At 48.6% G+C, this 18555-nt stretch overlaps 1 protein-coding gene across 2 annotated transcripts in view; it reads right to left on the reverse strand.

Annotated features, from left to right (window-relative positions):
* Window positions 1-15377, reverse strand: part of NEBL (nebulette) — a 174823-nt gene extending 159446 nt beyond the window's left edge. The window contains exon 1 of one of the 2 annotated variants that reach the window (XM_083579366.1): window positions 15143-15377. The gene's annotated coding sequence lies outside the window, so the exon portion shown is untranslated. The remainder of the gene's footprint in view (window positions 1-15142) is intronic. The other variant, XM_083579364.1, reaches the window with a different exon arrangement.
* Window positions 15378-18555: the final 3178 nt, after the last annotated feature.

An 18555-nucleotide genomic window follows, 5' to 3' on the forward strand; every position in this document is an offset into this window, starting at 1 on the left:
CACGTCAAATGAATTTGCCAACTGTTGTAGGAAGTGGAGTGGAATAATTCCAGCACCGACTTCTGGCATCCGCTTTTCTTTTATTCCTTTCTTTTTATTCCATCCCCAAAATCCAGCAGCCTAAGCCAGATGCAAAATAGTGGAGAGGTGGAAAAAATACTCTTAGAATTAGGAGCAAGTTGCCTCCGAGCACATGCACAGTCCAGGAATTTGTTTTTGGTTCCAGAACTCAGCTCACTGCTCTCCCACACAAAAATCCACTCCAGGTTTCCCCCCTAAGCTTAGGCTCCCTTCGCCTTTCCAGCCTAATTGGAAGCTTTCTGTTGCTGCTGTTGTTAAGCAGCGGGAAGCCAAGATCTTTGCTGCTCTGCTGCAAAGCACTCTGCTATCTACCAGTAGATCCCCATCTGCCAGCTCTGTAAGGAGGTCGTTAAAATGTGTGAAATCGAGTGATTTTACGATTAGACTGGAAATAGCAACAGAGCAGTATTTCTCCAGCTCACACCCAATGCATCCCCCCATCCGCAATCTGAGCGCCTCTGAATATTTGGAATTCTAGATGGAAACCGGCCAGAAAGAGCCTGAGCTCCGCTCTTTTGGAACGGGAAGCCAAACTCCGGCAGACTCAATCAAAATGTATGGATTTCATTTGCATGCCGCCCTTTGCACGAGCCGCAGGGCGGTTTGCAACAAAATCAAATATAAGAGAAAAATAAGACCTAAAAAGTTTAAAAATAACACAATCGCTTTTTTAAAAACGACAGCACAACTCACAACAAATCACTAAACAGCAAAGAGCAATGGAACTCAGTTTAATTTATTTTTCCCGATCACAGAAGAGGACTTTCAGCTGCCCGGAAGGGTTAATGGGAATCGCATGGTTTTTCGAAAGTGGGGGGAGGAGGCGTGGAGGCAGTCAAGCCTTTTCATCTCTTGAGTGCCATGCTCCCCTCTGACAGTCCCCTGGCGCATCAATTATCACCGGGCCCTTTATTTAAATGATGTAGCAGGAATGTCCTCGCACCATACACGCACACCATGAATGTACTTTGTTGTAATTCACTTGTACGTCTGGGGGCACCACAAGGGGTGACGTTTATTTTACTGCCAAATAATTGTTGTTTCAGCTGTAGACCTATGAAGGGGTTTTTTGGGGGGGGGCTCACATTACCAGCAGTTCGTTAGATTAATTACAGGTGTGTAATGCCCATGTACACCCTGCAGCGCATACCCTTTCATTTTCCTAAAGGTGGCAGGGGGGCCTGGGGGGGGGGAGGACACTCTGAAACAACCTCAGGCTGGGATGAAGCTCAGTTATTAGGTACAATTCAGGGGGAAACTGTTGCAGGAAAATGTGGGCAATGCAAAAGAAATAAATAAATCACCATTCTCTTCCAAATGCTGCATGAGGAGCTAGCAATGTAACATAATGAAGTTGCAAAATTAAATTTGAAAGTCTGGTGGTTATTGAATGCCATGAAGAAAGCTGGGAGGGTTGTTACTACTACTACTACTACTACTACTACTGCTACTACTGTTACTGTTACTGTTATTGTTACTGTTACTGGATGTCTCTGGGGCTAACGGCCTAGACTGACTGTGTGGGATGGGTATCAGAGGAACTGTACTACAGTAGCTAGAGGTAGTAGCTACTACAAAAAGTAGCACTGTTTTGTCTGCAATGCTTTTTAACAGAAAAGCATAAATAAACAAACTCCCCATCTACTCATCAAGCCACAGTAAAGCCTGACAGATCACAGGCCATTTAATCTCCTATGCTGAGGACATACCACTGAGTGTGTGTGTGTGGCGCGCGCGCTTAGGGGGAGGAATCAAAAGAAAACTATAGTAGGATGCCCAAGAATCCCCATCAAATCTGACTCAGCAGAAGTCAAGCCTGTAGGGACATTGTAAGTGGTTGCTTTGATTTGCACTGTCAACTTATTGGTGCCCATAGGGCTCCAAAGGAGAGAGCAGAAGTCCTTTCATGAAGGCAGCAAAACCACCCCTGGCCCATCCATTGTTGTTGTTGTTCTTGTTGTTTTAAAAGGACGGCACTCTTAGAAGAAAAGTTTGCCACTGGTTTGCAAAGTTCCCTTCCCAAGAGAAGATTTTCCATGGGGAATAAATGAGTGGAAGAAACCCACCAATTGCTGCATTCAGATCACAGCTCCCCTGTATTAATCTACCAGTTGGGTTCTTAGCACAGTTCAAAGTGTCAGTGTTTACCTATAGAGCCCTGAACAGCTTGTCTGCTGGAACCTTCCCACCAAACATAGGTGATGAATAGAGAGTACCTTTTCAGTCGTGATAATGATATGGCCTACCCAAGTGAGGACCAACTTTGACATCATCCTGGCATCAGGCAAGGACATTTCCACAGTTGTTTCACAATTAGCTCACTGTATAATATTTTTATCTGCTTTGCTGAACAGTGGCGTAGCATGGGGGGTGCAGGGGGGGCCGGCCGCACCAGGCACAACATCTGGGGGTTAGGGCAAATCCACGGGTTAGGGGGCGCAAATCCATGGGTTGGGGGCGCAAATTACTTGCCTTGCCCCGGGTGCTGAGAAACCCACGCTAAGCCACTGTTGCTGAAGTTTTGCACCATTGTTCTCCCCCTCTGCTACTAACTTGGTGTCTACCTCCATTGTAGAAGCAATCTGCTTCTAAATTCCAGCTACTGGAGGGAGCTGCGAAGAGAGAGCAATTGATAGCCTTGTCCTCCCTGAATTTGTCTGATCCTCTTTTTGCAAAAGGCAGAACCCAAAGCAACTGAACCCGGTTACACTTTCACTATTTTAGTTGTGGTGTCAATTGCTCCTAGAACTCCACTACACTTTATATTCTCCGGGTATCCAGATTTTAGCTGCATATCATTTTTAACAAGCCTTAGAAATGTGTTCAGTGCCTCCTTCCTCTTCCCCTTCCCCTGCAAAACGGAATATTCTCCTGGAAGAGGGAAAAGTTCAAAGAGAATTGTTAGGCTAGGGATGAAGAAATTGGGCCCTGCAGAGGTCTTTGTTCTCAAACTGCTATTAGCATCAGGGTTATTAGCATCTAGGCTCCCGTTCCCTAAATATACCAAGTAGGGGACATCGAGGTGTTTTGGACTACAACTTCCATTAGCTCCACCCAGCATGGACAATGTAGTCCGAAACTACTGGAGGGCACTTGAGGTGGCGTAACCCCTGCCATAGACCTTATTCGCCTATGTACTTTCCGTTCAGATCTTTCGCCTGCGGAGAAAAACGGGTCAGCCTCGGAAAGAGGTTCGGTCCCTTGAAAGGGAAGCTGGTCCCTGGTTCGGTCCTGAGAGAGCTGCGTGCGATCCACACCCTGGCGATGCGACCGTATCCCCCGACCCTTGCCCAAGTCGATACGTGGGATAGGCTACGGTTCCTACAGAGAAGGGAAAGCACTCAGTACGTTGCCAGATAGCTCTTTCCATTATGGCTTAGCCTGCGTGTCCCGAGACGGAACAGACCAGAGGTCCCGAGGCCGAGGAACCCTGGAACTGATCGATGTCAGGAGGGGAGAGGGGGAAAGTGGGGAGGGAGCGAGGGAAGGCTTAGGGACACCAGCCACGCTTTGCAGGCAACGCAGCGGCTTGTTCGCGTCAGCTGAGATGCTCGTTAAAAACTCGCCGGAGCTGGCACGAATCCAAGAGGATCGGGAGAGGGGGGAGCAGCAGCAGCAGCGACGTGCCACAGGGCTGTTTTTCTGCGGGTGCCAGGGAAGGCGAGAGGCGTCTGGAAAGGGTTAACTGGCCGCCGGAGCTCTGGGGGGAGCGGGAGCGAGCGAGGGAGGGAGGCAGTGGGGCCGGCTGCTCTTTCCCCGGAGCGCTCAGCCGCTGGCGCGGTGCCAGCCCTGGCGCAGCCCCGGGAAGCAGCCTGCGCGCTGCTCCTCTTCCGCAGGCTGCGCAGCCGGAGAGAGAGACAGAGACGCAGGCAAGAAGCGAGGACCAGCGGCGTCTTCTTGCTTGCTTTCTCCTGCATCTCGGCGGCGTCGGATCTTGCTCGCCTGGCGCGGGTCGGCTGCCCCGCTTCCTGGCTCGACGGCAGCGAGCCGCCTGGCCCTCGCCCATTCTTTCTGCCCACGGAAAAAGGAGGCAGCGTCGGCCGCGCAGGGGGATTCACCCGCCGGGTCCCGGCAGCTGAGCTTGCGCTCAGGACCGACCGGGAGCTGTCGCGGCCGGAGAGGGGGGCAGCGGGTGCCGAGCTGCCGTCGGGGCCGTGCAGATCCGGGCTGGGCTGGGCGCGTAGGGCTGGTCCAGCAAGCGCGTCCCCGGGAGGAGCACCTGGCTGGCCGCGCTGTGTGGCTCCTTCTGCGGCTGGTTCTGCAGCCTGCTTCTCGCTGGGGCAGACTGCTATCCTGCCCCAGCTTAAGCAAGGCCCACGGCTCTCAGAAGGACTTCCTCGCGAGTCCGATGCCAGCGTTGGTCTGGACTTGTTGCGGATGCTGCCGAAGACCAGTCGTTGGAAACTGCAGGAGGAGAGAGGGCTCGGGGCTGCTTCGGCGTTCCCCCAGGCACCTAGGACGGATGCTGCGCCAGCTTTCCTTAGCTTCGTGTCCTCGTTGATGCCTCCACAAGACTCAGCTCCGCAATTCGTTTCCTGGACGTGCCTCCTGACCTCGGCTTACCTGCTTGGGACGAAGGGACGCGCTTCTCCCTAGCCCACTAATGCCGATCCCCGTCTATACCCCGCTGGCACCCGTCCGAAATCGGTGGCAAGCGCCAGGTGGACGGCGGAGGCTGCGTCGGAACCTTGGCCGGGGCGCGAGATTTATCCTTTATTTGTTGCGCTTATATCCCACCTTTTCCTGCAAGCTGCTCAAGGGGCCGCGCATTTAATCCTCACGACAACCCGATGAGGTAGGAGAGCGAGAGAGGGGCCCTGACTAGCCCAAAGCGAGTTTCATGGCCCCGTGGGGATCCGGACCCTGGGTCTCCCAGGTCCTAATTCGACACTCTAACCACTACCCCCCGCCGGAGCAGCAGCAGGAGAAAGTTCGTTTAAGGGTTGGGTTGAGGTGGTGAGACGAAGAGGACACTGTCTGCAGGCGAATGACGTTTCTATTCCAGAACAGCAGAGCAGAGCCGCCGGGACTGCAAGCTGTGAGCCGGGAAAAGCCTTCCTGGAGCCACCCTCTGCCCATCCACCTTCTGCCACAAGGGCGTGACAGTGCCATGCTCTTCAATGAAGAGGATGTCTAGGAAAAGTCAGGGGTCGTCGAGGTGATGTTGCTGGATCACAACTCCCATCATCCCTGACCTTTGGCCACGCTGAGTGTGTGGCTGATGAGAGTTGGAGTCCGACGATATCAAGAGGGCACCAGGTTGGTTATAATGGAGTGCCTTGGGCCCTCTAAGGCTGGGCTGGGGGACTCCAGCTCCCTTCAGCCCCAGCCAGCATGGCCAGTGGTCATGGTGATGGGGGGAATTCCAGTTCTGCAACATGACTGTTCCAAAGCGTTATATAAATGCCGTGTCTATAAATTTCCTGCTTTAAGACTAAACAAGAATAAAGAAGCGATCAGTCTGTTTTTCTGCTCTTGTATTCCGGTCTCCTTCCCCCCATCCCCTTCCCCGCCCTATTATATCTGTCCTTATTGATTTACTTACATCAGATTGAAGGGAAAGGGAAGCAACAGTCTGAGCGAACTTAATCAAGTCAGCAGTACATGCCATATCAAAGCAATAAAAACAGAGGGAAATGCAAACCGTGCGGATATCTGAAGATATTCGCGGGGCGGAAGAGGGAATCCTTCTTATTAAAAGGAGACGGGTAGATTCCTGGAGGGGATCAGTACCGCGGACGAGCCGTAATGAAAACGATCTGCTGAGAATGAAGGGATTTTGCATTATTATTATTATTATTATTATTGGAGCTCTGCTACTCGGACCAGTCCACCTTAAGAGCAACTTCCCCTTTAAGAGGAAAGCATTTGCTGCAATGAGGCGATGGCCTGCAGGGGGCGCTGCCGGTCCGCGTTTCTCCTGTCCAATGCCTGAGAGACAGAGCCTGTTAATTGCTCGCGCCGGAGCCCACACAGCGGAGCGGAGCGTTGATACGGGATCCTGCCTGAGCGAGATCTTGTACTGTGCTGGAAAGGAAATAAATAAGACGCCTGCGGTTCCCCTGGTGTTACAACGAAATTATGCCAACAGCTGACGCTGTGCTTCGCCGTGGCCCTAAACTCGCTTACCTGGGCGCATCGAAGGCGACTTGTTAGGGTTTGAAGGTGCGCACTTTTGCGCCGATGCAAAGGACGGAGGGACATGCATTTACGAGAGATCCAAAAATCTGCATTTTTGTTCCGTATTTGGTTTTGTTTTACTTTTTAAAGACCTGTTGAGGCTCCTTAGGGACTCGCTTATTTATCTATCAGGGAAATACGTAGCACTACGGTGATCTGCCTCAATATCACAAGCGATTAGCTGGGTCTGTGTAAGAATCCTGGGCTCTGCAAATCAGCCCCGTCCCCTTTTTAGAAACGATTTTAACAATCGCTTGTTTGATATTCCCTTCTGTGGATAATCTGGGTGTTAAATCTTCTACCTCGTTTCCAGAATCTTGTGACTCTGATTCAGACCCAGTAAGCCCCATTGAACACAATGAGAATTACCGTACTTCGGAGTAATACTAGGCGGGGATCTATCCAGGGAAAGTTAAGCCTTTATTTCAGTGGGAGAGTTAAGCGGGGGCTAAGGGCTAAGGTCCAAAGGACACTGATTAGTAATGGGGTTTTATTTCGCACAGACGCGATGGGGATCCCGCTGCAAACATCTACCGTTGAAATCCATGAGAATTAACACACTTCGAGTTTGCCTCAGCCGGGATTCTCGAAGATCCTTATTTCCTTCCTTCTCTCCCCCACGAGCCAACCCTGAACAGGCTACCGGGGGGGGGGGAGTTTAATGGGGACTCCTTGGCAAGTCCTACGCTCAGGATCAAGGGTCTGAAGTGGGAACGAGGGTGGATAGGGCTCGGAGCCGAGCATTCTCAGCCAAACAAATCCTTCTGGTGCCATCCTAAACACACGTCGATTTCCACTTGGATTCAATACTCCTTCCTCCAAATAGTGGTGGAGAGGCATGCAACCTTGCTACACGGAAGTAAAGCTTCCCGGGGTTGTAGGAGTCTACTTCCAAGAAATCCAGCCTCCACAGCTGATCTTACACTAGTTTCACTCTGAAGAAGTCTCCACTGAGTCGCTTTAGAGGCTTACTACCAAGCGCCTGTGAAGATTTAGGAGAGCCGTCTAACGCGGCAGCCACGTCTGTTTCCTCAAGAGCCTCGCTCGGACCCGGGGTCTAAACCGATCGCTGCAGTGCTCTCACGTCAACTCGTGGGAGATGGATGCTGGTTTCTCTGGGATGCGGGAAAGTACCGTTTTCCTAGTAGAGGACGACAAAACGTCCTCGAGACCTTTGAAGGAGCCGTCAGTCCAGGCGGCTGCGGTGTCTCTACTGCTTCTCTTCAGCGTTGCTCGAAGCTCCGTCCGCACAGCCGCCTTGGACAGCCTGAGCGACCGGCGCGCGTGTAATGCTTTTATTTTTAGGGGGGACGGCTGCCGATCTCAGACTGCTTCAATCCAATAGTGCCCATCCTTTCTAATACCGCCGTGCATGGAATTGGCCTTCCGGAAATCGGATTAGTAATCCCTCACGTGCATTTAAAAGGGATCCCGGGGACACCTTTTTTCTGGGAAACGGGTGAAGCTTTCGGGAATGTGCAAAATGCAGAAGAGGAAGGGATGCGGGACACTTCCCTCCCCGACCTGTATCACCCCGCTGCATTTCATGATTGCAAATAGTTTTCGAAATAGCGTGGAAGTTCTGGACTAGCGCAGCTCCGGCTGGGGCAGTGAGGGCTTGTCCACACTGTCGTTTAAAGTGGATGCGAGTCAGCTTCCTGCGCCTCCATTAGTTCTCCGTTGTCCATACGACGTTCTTTCCCAACCAGAGCATCCTCTTCTCACGTTTCCCCCTTCCTCAGTCCGGATTTTCTCATACACCAGGGATTCCCCGCAAAGAAGAGGGTGTTAAAAGTGGGGGGGGGGGGGAATCCGGATTGGGGGAGGGGAAAGTGTAGGAAATCGGTGATTTGGAGGAGAACGTCGTGTGGGCAACGGAGAATGAATGGAGGTGCAGGAAGCCTATTATCCACATTAAGCGACAGTGTGGGTGAGCTATGGATTAAATGGTTTTGCCGGAGCCCTGCCTCCCCCCCAAAAAACGTTGGGAAGCCAACCCCCCTCCCGCGCGCGTATTCCGCAGGGAGGGTCCCTGGTCTTCTGCCTTAGACTGCAACCCGGACAGGTCTTCTGGGAAGATCCATCTCGACGTGGCAAACTACAACTGGAGTCCATTGGCCCGCCCGGAAGGGAGAAAAACAACGACATACATACATACATACGAACTTCTTAACTTAACTAAGGAGGCAAACACCCCCTAGATTCAGTCCATATCTCTCGCTTTTCCCCAGGAGCCCACAACGAGGCACCTTGACACTGTTTCAAGCTGAATTCCCTGACTTGGGTCCATTTTATATTTTCATTCATCTATTACACCCGAAGCAGCAAAAAAAGTTGATGCAGCCGCCGGATTCTCCCCCCCCCGCCCATCCTTTCATTTAATTTAAAGGATCTTACCTACAAGAGTCTGTGCTCAAGCTCCTGGGCTTTCCTCCCCCCTCCCTCAGTCTGGTCCCCTCTCCTTCCAGCCCAGCAGCCAACAAAACCGAGGCGAATGGACTGAAATACTTCGCAAAGTACGAGGCCTCTTCATCCCACCCGCAGAATGTCGGCCTGGCGCATTCATTCCGCCGAGGGAGGAGGGTCCTTACTTTGTTCGAGCACTCCAGCGCTGAGTTAAACAGCCTTTCTCCGTTAATTCAGAAAATAATTAGACGACACGATTGTCTGTGTGGGTGGGTGAAGCCAAGAGAATGAGCTCGGATAAGATGACAATAATCTTAATTTTCCTGTGACACGACCTTTACGCACACCTATTTTTTTAATTAATAATGGGAAGAAAGCATTATTTTTAAAATAAAAAAATAACCCCAAGATTTTCCAAATGATATGATATCATAAGCCAGACACTGGAGAGACCTGTCAGGAGTGAACATGGAGCACTGGTACCAAATCGTATGGGAAACAGCCTTACTAGAAAAGCTAACCAATAGACTGACACTGGGAGAAACAGAAGAGCACGCCTTCACCCCAGTATGGCTCCCTTTTATCCTATACACAGCCCAACAAGACAACAGCAAGAACCCACCGACAGCATACGAATCAATATGGCTTACTTTACCCAATAATTCCTCTCCCCCCCCCCCCACAAATGCGAACTAACCTCACGGCAGCCAACTACAGACAAGACAACCCACCATACCCTGGGCGCTCCCCTCCAATCCCTCTCACAACCAAGGAAATGTAATAAGCGAATACAAAGAGAACCTACCCAGTTGACACAAAACCCCACACGTACACCATATAAAAGAATATAAGACTCAGCACCCCACCCCTCCTATTCTTCCCCAACCTTATACTGCATACAACACTAATGTCTCATATCAAATGTAACCGATCGGTAGAAAAGACTTTATAACCTGGAAAAAAAGAGGCCATGCACGTACTATTGTAAACCAAGAAAACATTTAATTAAAAATATTTTTTTTAAAAATGATGTGATATCCGAGAAGCTTTGGAGAAACATCAGCAGGGTTGATAAACTGCTATACAAGAAGACAGAGGCATCTGGTTGTGAACCTGGTCCTTTCACGTGCCTCCATGGAAACTAACAGGTTCTAAATTAAAACCACTTTACAGTTGTTCCAAGATCTGGAAGATTTCCCCCCCTCTTCCTTCTGAGTTCTCGTGATTTGCCTTCCGAGTCCTGCAAGGGACTATGACAAGAGTCAGTAGCTGCAAGTCTGCACGCTACCAACTTGTGGTGGGGAATTGGGGGGGGCATCATTTTCTTTATCATCAACAACAGCAAAACAATAAGAATACAGCATCAACTCTTCCCTATTTCCTGCCCTGTAGAGATGCATCGCAGGACAACTGCCCTCCACCCCTCCAAACAAATCGTCTTCTCCTGCCCGAAAGAATTGAGAAGGGAGGGGGACTTTGCAGATTGCAAAATGTCATCCAAATTGAATGGATGTGCCTCCTTGGAATGCCTTGAAATTACTCTCTAATTTACAATGTATGCCTGTTCTAAACATACGTTCTGCCTTTATTACCTCTCAGATTTGCCCATCTAGACTTACGATTCAGGTGACCCGTCCCATATTTAATTTTGTCGTTATTGCTTGTGAATTATTAATTTGTTTACGTTATCTCCCTTTTATTTCATTTTATTCTTGGTAGTCCACAACACACACTTTAGAGGGAAATAGATAGGAGATTTCCCACAGTTAACATGCATGTAACAATAATTTAATTATATGGATTTCAGTGCAATTTCTTTCTAACTAGCTAAAAGGACCAGGAAGAACGTTTGCGAATTAAGTATTTTGCTATCATTGTTAGTGCTGCTGACTATTACTGCTACTCATAGTAGTCATTTTATCTTCCTCTACTTTTGATGCACTAAAACACAAAATGTTTAGTAAAGGAATTTTATTTATCTTAAGGGATAATATTCTCCCGGGGATCATTTAGAGCGAAATGGGATTTTGGAGCGATCCAGAGTTCTAATCTTGGCTGATGTTTTGGTGTATTCCCGGTAATGAGTCTTATTCCCTGGAGTCACGAAGCCCCCAAACGTCAATCACCCAAACCGATTCAGAAATGCCTTTGTTTGTCTCCCACGTCATTCCCCTTCCTCTCATTTCCCTTAACAATACCGGAGTTCTCTGATCGCTCATTCGGAATATGGGGGCATTATCTTGGGAAAATGCGCCGAGAGCCTTGGGCTTCTAGCGAGCAGATATTATTCTGAGCCCGGTTTCCGCCTAAGACTCCGGGCTGTTTTTCTTCCTTTTTTACCCCCCTTCCCTTTCACCCCGCGTGTCTTCTTCTCCTGTCTCTGGACTTTACTGCAGCTCAAGAGAACCCTGCAAATATCCTGAAAGGCGATCATGCCACCAATCCGTCAAAAAATTAATTTGTCCAGATAGATGTAACATGTCTATTTCCGCGATGAAAGCAGAAGACGACTCTCGGATCTGTCACCGGGAAGCCGGCCGAAGAGGAAGGCGGCTTGCCTGACTTCCCTGGCGCGTTCCCCACGCTCAGCAGCGGATTAGCACGCGAGGACTTTCTCAGTAACCCATGATGTAACCCATGCGTTTTGCAAATATTTAAAGCCTGGCGGAAAGCTGCCAAAAAGCTGCGCTGCTTCCCTCCCCGCTTCACACTCTCCAATGTGAAAAGGGCGGCAGCATTCTGGCCGATGGGAGGTAGCTCCGCCAAGGCGCTCTGGCTCCTGCGATTCTTCCCTCCTCCTTCGATGTCCTTAGGTTACCCCTTCACCTCGCTGCCAAGTCCTCCACATTCCCCTCTCCCATCACTGGGTGAAAATACCCAAACTGCAACTGTGGCACAACACCTTCCCTTGGAACAATGAAGAAGTAGCCAACACGCTTTCCCCCTGTGAGCAATTCTTCCACGAAGGTATTATTGTGCTGCTGCTGCTGCTACTACTACTAAACAGATAGGTTTCCCACTTAATCCGCCATCAGGGCTGCTGCCAGAGTTATTACTTGCATGTGTGTGTTTTTCCCACTATGGAGGTGTTTCCACAAAAGGAGGCCCTGAAAAGGATTCTTAGAAATAAGTTCCACCCTTCCTGGATTTTCCAAATAAGAACTCAAGTTAAATTTCGCTTTGAGTAACACTCCCCAGGACAGGGGCTTAAAGACCTCAAGATCCCACAAGTCTTAGACAGGGAAGCCGACCAAAAACACCTCCGTTGCTTTCAATGGGATTTCTCCAACTGTAGTTGGTGCAAGGCTATCGACTTGCAGCCCCAGTAAGCTTAGATATCCGCATCCAATACACAAAGGCAGACGATGCTTTTGAATGCAATACGCAGGAGGAGGAGGACTCGAAATTTGTTTCAAAAGGATAGGATCTCCTCCAATATTGCACGCATATTTCAAGACCAATGACTCTGGCATTCCTAATTCCTAAGGGGGAAATGGTGCTCATGTAACCAGACTGAATGTAGTTTACCCAGATTTTAACACACAATTTAACTTGGACATAAATCCGATGGATTCCAGGGCTCTTCCAGTTAAATGTTGTTGTTGTTATTATTGGTTGTAGGGTTTAGGCATCAGTGTCATGTGGACATAAAAGCTAAAGGACAGAGCAGTTCCAGGTTTTGAACTGGAGGCTTTTGCTCCTACAAAATCATTAGGTAAATCTAAGACATGAAACTGAGTTTTCCTCTCTCTTTTTTTTCTACACTCAAGAGGCCTGTTGATCTGGGGCACGTTCAAAGTTCTGTTTTCTATATTAAATGCCCACGTTGATGGTGAAAAAGGAAAAGGAAAGTCTAAGTCTCCCAAGTAAGCTTGAAACGATTTCACAATATTTAATTGAATTCCTCCCCCACCCCACCCCAAGTTCTGAACTTCGGAGTGAAATAATAAATATTAACCTTTCACGGCATTTCGAAGTGCGGATTGCAAGATAGTAACATCTTGTTAATTTCAGATTATTGGAGCAGGGCAGGCTCCCCGCTCCCCTCCCCATTCCAAAGGCCTTTTGTCTCTTCATTTCACTAATGCCTTGGATTTGTTGCCGGTTGCCAAGTTCTATTAATGGGAAGGGGGAGAGAGGAGGGGGGAAAGAGATTGGGAAACGTTTTCACCCCTTTCTTGTCCTAAACTGGACACCAGGATGCGGAGGCCTGGTTTAGCTTACTCATCTTCTACCATTCAAGCGTTCCTTTATCCACTTTTTGACTTCCTCCACCCGCTTTTTAGAAACGCTTGGGCACGATCCGGCCTAACAGAAGCAGTTTTCAGTTCCATTGATTGGGGGGGGTGTTAAGCATGTACTTAATTTACGATTCTAATCCTAAATACACTTACCATAGCTGTCAACTTTTCCCTTTTCTTGCGAGGAATCCTATTCAGAATAAGGGAATTTCTCTTTAAAAAAGGGAAAAGTTGACAGCTATGACACTTACTAGAGAACAAGTCCTATTGAATTGAACATTGGGGTTGCCCTTCTAAACTGAGGAGTCTCAGAAGCACTTAGCTGCATTTGGAGAGCCCTTTTGCCTTGGTGCAAATTCATTTCAATGGAGCCTGTGCAAAATTCCATGATGGATCGTTTACCCTCCCCCCAGTTATTCAGTGTTGTCACTGAAATTTATGCTCACTTTTTGCATACATTCTCACTGTATTCTAAATAAACTGTAAGCTTCTGAGTTGTTAATGTTCTGTTCCATTGATATAACTCTGATGAAGCATAGGTTTTGTGCTATTGTTTCCAGTGAACCACTTGGAGCACAAGTGCATGTGTGGCGTACGCTGCAGATAAATAACCCGGCTACGATTATTATTATGTATTATTTTCAATAACACCCCCAAGGTCACTGGAATTTGGCATATGAACCCATGGAGGGGAGGTCCCAGGAGTTATTCCTCTTTCTCCTCAAATGGAACAAGTCTTCAATGATCACAGAAGATACTTTTATTCCACCCACAACACGAGAATCTCTGTGGAGAGGATACTTGAACTGATAATGCATAAACAAACTTATTGCTTGTGTACTGTGTACTACATATGAAACAAGACTCTACCACTGGACAAACTACTGTAGTTATATGTTGTATTTACATGAAAACCAATAAAAATGCTTTTTAAAGAAGTCTTCCAACGATCCCATTTCCTGCACAACTAGCCAAATGCACACCAAGGAGTCCTGTGGCACCTGAAAGGCCACGGCTGCACTCCTCACCTCCGCTTTCCCTGGGAATAAGTCCAACTAGATTCAATGGCTCCAGTTACAGATAGGTAGCCGTGTTGGTCTGCCATAGTCAAAACAAAAAAAAAAAAATTCTTCCAGTAGCACCTTAAAGACCAACTAAGTTAGTTCTTGGTATGAGCTTTCGTGTGCATGCACACTTCTTCTGAAGAAGTGTGCATGCACACGAAAGCTCATACCAAGAACTAACTTAGTTGGTCTTTAAGGTGCTACTGGAAGAAAAAAAAATTTTTTGTTTAGATTCAATGGGACTTACTTCTGAGTAGCCACAGTTAAGATGGCAGCCTTGGCCTAAGTTGGGGGGGGGGAGCTGGCGGGGCCCTGGCGATGACGACCAGAGTAGCCGCAGAAGCAACAGACGACACTGCTCTTGCTAGGCCTAGCCTGTTCCCTCTTTGGACTCGGGGTCCCCTCGGCTTCGGGGTCCCCCTCGGCTACCCTTCTTCCCAGTGGGGCAGGCAGGGTTCGGGCCTTCCCCGCCCCCGCTGCCCGGCCCTCCCTCCCGGCCTGCTTGCCGGCCTGCCTGCCTGAGGCTGCCCCCTCCGAGGGCGAGCGAGGCCTGCAAGGCCGAGGAGAGGAAATGAAATTGTTCTGGCGATTACGCGGCGGCCTGTCCGCTTTCCGCAGGCCTGGCGGCAAGCCTGGCGGGCCGAGGCGTGAAGCCGCCCGCTTCTCTTTCCCCGGGCAAGAATGGGGCCGTTTTCGCGCTCATTTGCCGCTTCCCCCGAAGCCTTGGCGCGAAGCAGTGAACCTGAAGCGCCCCTTTCAGGGCCTCGATAGGGACTCTTTTGTCACCGGGGCCGGACTCTGATCGCCCTGACAGGTGAATCCAGGGGCGGAGGAGGAAGGCAGCCTTCTCTCCCCCACACAACACAAGGCCAGGGGGTTTCACAAAGGCCAGGGGGAGCCTTTCCACCCCCGGGGCCACGGGGCACCCTACAGGTTTCCCTGCGCAGGGCCGCCAACCCACGACCAGGCCTCAGAGGAAGAGAAGCCGAAGGGGGCGTCGATATGGGGGGGGGCCTCCCATTCAGAGCAGCCAGTTATGGCGCAGCCCCTGAATCTTGGCCTGATCAGGAGCCCTTTCGTGGGGCCAGAGGAGGCGATGAAGGGGAGGCCCGAATGGGGGAGGGAGGAGGAGGGAGAAAGGGAAGCTCCACCGAAGCGGGGATAACATACCTAGGTGCGCCCCATCCCCGCAGTTCGTGAGAGTGCTGTTGCTGCTGCTGCTGACACTGATGTCAGGCCTTCAGCAAATCTGGCCTTCCCCACCTTTGTCCTCCGGTTTTCCTCTTGCCCTTGGCCCTTCCACGCCTGCTGCCACGGTGGAGCAGCTGCTCTGCAGGGTACAAGGGCCCTGGGTTCGAATCCCCGGCATCCCGCAGCAGGAACGTCTCTCCTCTGCAACCCCGAGAGGTCAGGCAAGGCTGGCCGTCCAAATCTTATGTGTTTCTGTGAGCAGAACCTATCGCCCCTCCTGGTTCTTTTAAAGAGCAGGAGAAGGTGATTCGTGGCTGGAATGCTGCTGCGTTGCGGAGCAATGGACCCTTGTAAGGAAGCTTTAAAGGAGCAACTTGAATTATTGTTACTAAATCCAAGGGGGCTGGGAATAACAGGACCCAGTTGTGTGGCTCATCTTCTTCTTTCTTCTTGTGGCGGAGTAAGATTGTCTTCCCTGAAAACAGTCTTAATGGTGTGTGTCCATAAGGGACTGCGGAGGGCAATTCTGGATCCACACGTCTTTCTGGCAGCTCTGCTGCTGCTACTTCTACAACCACTGCTACTGCTGTAGGTAGTTCTACATTGCTCAAAATTCCAAAACTACATTATAATACCTAATAAAGGTTTTTTTTAAGGGTTCAAAATCTTCACAACAACCTTATAGTGTAGACTGCTATTATTCCCACATGGGATAAATATGTGTGACTGTATGAGGATATCTTGCCTCAGACTACTCACTTACTTCAGGGTAAGGTGACATTTGATCTGATTTGCTGTTCATTGCCTTAACCATTATACTAATTATGTTACTGTATTTTAGTGTAAGAATTCATCATTTATTTTAGGAAGACACTAATAAGCTTAAATAATAAACTAATTTCTCTAGGTGATGTACCATACATCAGTATACAGATACATAGGCATATGTAAGTAAAAGTCTGCTTACTGTACAAATGAGCAAGGGGTCTTGTACCAGCATCTGCTCCATCTCAATTTGAGGAGATGTTAAATATATTCTATGCATATGTTGTCTGCATTCTATAACAGTTATACGACAAATATCAACATCCTTGGACTTCACTCTCTTCATAATCTATCTATTAATTGCTAAGCTTTTGTGTGCTATAAAAGAAAGTTTTAGTTTACTAGGCCCTCTTTGTGCATCAGTAAATAAAGAGAATAAAGTAATATGACAACGTTAACTATAGTGCAATAATTTATTAGACAAATCATCCTGGATAGATGATTTTCTAGACAGATAAAAATATAATAAATTAAGAGTCACTGTCAAATGAAAACTGTTTTGAATAGCAGGAGCCAAAGCATGTCCCTCTACTGAACAACAAGCTTTGTCCTGTCTGAAAGCACAGAGTTATCCCTTGTTGTTTATTACTGACAGATTATTATAATAATTCCTTATTATTTGAACAGTGCATAAAGTTTCAGGATTCTAAGGCTGCAGTGCAAACATGGGCCTGATCAACACTAATTTGGGGGGAAAGTAAAGGCTGGATGTAGCCAACTTGGTGTGCTTCAGACATTGCAAGATTACAGCTCCCATCAGCCCCAGCCAGCATGGCCAATGGTCAGGCATGATGGGAGTTGGAGGCCAACATCTGGAAGGCACTGTCACAGTTGGCTAATCCTGGGGTAGATGCTGGTGAGAAGGGAGTGGCAATAGCAGGAGCAGTTATCTAAAGGTATATCCAAAGGTAAGTAACCCCAGGATAAAGAGCAGGAGCTTGTGTATATTTCACCCCTTCTGTTTTCTCCTCACCTTTTTCTCCCTTTCCTTTCCCCATCATTCACTCACACGGGCTGAGAGACAGAGAGAGAGAATCAAGCCTTCTCCCTTTCAATGTTATATAAAGCAAAGGCAGTCTGATTATGAGGTTAGCACAATGTCAGATTTGGGGAACTACGGGTGGCTTTGAGGGACCGTTTTAATTGGCTTCGCTTCCTTCCAAAAAAGAAAGGTCGCCTTCATTCATTCATTCATTCATTCTCTTTGCCAGCTAATGCCAAACATTTTCCCGGTACATTCCCTCACGGATTTGTGGGAATTTTAAGGCGGGTGGGGGGACCTAAGTGTCAGCCAAAACTCTTCCAGGCATTTTTTGAGTTAGTATCTTCTTCCCATAACATGGTTAGGGGAGATTTCCTGTCCAGATCTGTTTCTCCTGTTCTTCTGAAGATCTCCCACGTCCTAGAGACCAGCGGGGTGCAGCCCGTTTAGGGTTCGTCGAGGATTGCTCCATAACCTTTACTTAGCTCCATGAATGAAATTCGTGAGTGCTTCTGACCATGCGCAGAAATACATTCACTTAACGCTGCAATCCTAATTTCATTTACTTGGGAGTAAATTCCATTGAACTCAATCGGACCTGGTTAGGATTGCAAGCTTAGTTTGCTTTTTTAAAGAGATTAGACCAATTCCTGACGGATGCGTTTATCAATAGCTTCAAGTGCTCAGTGCAACTTGCAGGTTCACAGGCAGCATACGTGTGAATACTAGCTGATGGGGAGCGACAACGGGAGAGGGCAGTTGCCTTCCTGCCTTCTCTGTCGACTTCCCCGGGGGCAGCTATTGAACATCAAGCAGTGGAGGCTGGTGCACTAGGAGAACGACAAGCAATTAAGAAAAAAACAAACCCAAATTTCAAACGCATACCCTCCCAACATTTCTCCAATGAAAATAGGGACATCCTAAGAAAAAGTGGGACATTCCGGGATCAAATCAGAAACCGGGCGACTTCTCTAAATTAGGGACGTCCCTGGAAAATAGGGACACTTGCAGGGTCTGCACACTCTTTCCTGTCCCACACACACACACGTTATATTTTTATTTGAACTTAGAGAAGCTCCGCAAACATTTCTGTCAATCTACCGTTATTGGGCCAATCAGATCCCTGCACTCCTCAGCCAATCCCAAAGTATAGCTATGGCAAAAAAAAGCCCCTCCCATATGCCCCTAAGCAGAAGAACCATGTGATTGATAGGAGTGCCCAGTGTGAAGCCTTGCACTCCATCTGTTGTTATGAGGGCTAACCTGCATTCACAGTATTGGTCTAGGAGGGCTGCCTTTAAGAGCAGTGCGAACCTGCTCAGAGCTGTTTCCTAAGGCCACACCCACATCACAACGCACATTCTTTGTAGGAGAAGGGTGTGGTTGCTAGCTTGAGCAGCTTTTTTATTATGAATATTTGCTAAGAGATAGCAGTGGTGGAGAGATTGTGTGAGTATCTTTCCATTCGATGTACTTTTTTGCTTAAGCACTACTAGCAGTTATTTTTGTGAATGGGGTTGAAGGGTTGGGAGAATAAATTGTGGATGGCTTCTCTGTGTGTGGCAGCTATCAACACTTGAGTGTT

Source organism: Podarcis filfolensis (genome assembly GCF_964270895.1).
Source record: "Podarcis filfolensis genome assembly, chromosome: 12".
Taxonomy (NCBI): domain Eukaryota; kingdom Metazoa; phylum Chordata; class Lepidosauria; order Squamata; family Lacertidae; genus Podarcis; species Podarcis filfolensis.